Source organism: Meleagris gallopavo, unplaced genomic scaffold, assembly GCF_000146605.3.
Source record: "Meleagris gallopavo isolate NT-WF06-2002-E0010 breed Aviagen turkey brand Nicholas breeding stock unplaced genomic scaffold, Turkey_5.1 ChrUn_random_7180001961842, whole genome shotgun sequence".
In the NCBI taxonomy this organism is placed as follows: Eukaryota; Metazoa; Chordata; class Aves; order Galliformes; family Phasianidae; genus Meleagris; species Meleagris gallopavo.
The window spans coordinates 1-372 of record NW_011221558.1 but is presented as its reverse complement, the minus strand read 5'-3'; the positions used below and the strand labels follow the sequence as shown (position 1 = coordinate 372).

Below are 372 nucleotides of genomic sequence, written 5' to 3'. Positions count from 1 at the left end.
AAAGATAATAACAGAATGAAGGGAAAAATATATTGAAAAATGAGATAAAAATAAATAGTGCTCAATAACAGCTCCCTGGTGGTCTAGTGGCTAAGATTCGGCGCTTTCACCGCCGCGGCCCGGGTTCGATTCCCGGTCAGGGAAAGGTGTAATTATTATCCCCAAATTTTATCGCATTTATAAATTCTCAAAAAACCCCAAGGAAAATACCAGCCTGAAAGCGGTGCTGTGAAATTTAGATTTTTCCTTTTTGTAACCACTTTTCCTTCCACCTCCTGTGCGGCTGGAAGGGGTGAGAAATCACCAAAATCGTGAAAATAGGTTAAAAAAAATAAAAAGGCGGGTGTTTCTGCCCGGTTTCGAACCGGGGAC

General features: G+C 41.7%; 1 non-coding gene across 1 annotated transcript; it reads left to right on the top strand.

Moving 5' to 3' along the window:
• Positions 1-72: 72 nt before the first annotated feature.
• Positions 73-144, top strand: TRNAE-UUC. Its single transcript has one exon. It is a non-coding gene; the product is annotated as a tRNA-Glu (tRNA).
• The last annotated feature ends 228 nt before the right edge of the window (positions 145-372 follow it).